We start from the raw sequence: 738 nt of genomic DNA on the forward strand, positions 1-738 counted from the left end.
TTTTTTCATAGCATCCCACAGACAAGCTTGTGGGGTAGTCTTGAGGTCTGATGTTTTAAGGGTGATGGTTGTAGCCATGTTGGTCTAAGGACTTAGGCAGAAAAGGTTTTTTGTGTAAATCTTTTATTTAGACCAACTAAAATAGTTGGAAAAATTCTTCTTTGCAAGCTTTTGGATAAAAACATCCTTCTCAGGCAGAGGCAGCGCCTGCAGTTGTTTAGTGCTCTCCTGGATGTGTGTGCGGCAGGGAGTTGATCCCACAGCCCCAGTCGGCTGGGAAGGGGGCAGATTTGATCCCACAGCCCCAGTCAGCTGGGGGGGGGGCAGATATGATCCCACAGCCCCAGACAGCGGGGGGAAGGGAGTTAGATTTGATGCCACAGCCCGTCAGCCGCGGGGGGTGGGGATGCTGAGGGGGTCCAGGGGAACAGTCTGGGCCTGGCACCTCCCCCTAAATGCCTGCCAGGGAGCCCTGTGCGAACACCCCTCCCAGGCGCAGCCGCCCGCCTGCTGCCCCCACACCGCATGCGAGGAGGACGCGGGTGGGCACCCTCTCTCCCCCCTTCCTTTCCCCGCGTCTTGCTGCAGCTTGGCCCTGGCCCGCGCCCCTTGACCCGCACGACCCAGGAGCGGGGAGGCGCAAGGCTGTAGCAGGGGTCTGGCCGGGAGGCGGAGCGCCTGCAGCCGCCGCGGGACGGGAGAGGGCGGTGCCGCGGCCGGGCGGCAGGAGCTGGAGGT

This window comes from Gavialis gangeticus, unplaced genomic scaffold (genome assembly GCF_001723915.1).
Source record: "Gavialis gangeticus isolate Ggan-Ray unplaced genomic scaffold, GavGan_comp1, whole genome shotgun sequence".
Taxonomy (NCBI): Eukaryota; Metazoa; Chordata; order Crocodylia; family Gavialidae; genus Gavialis; species Gavialis gangeticus.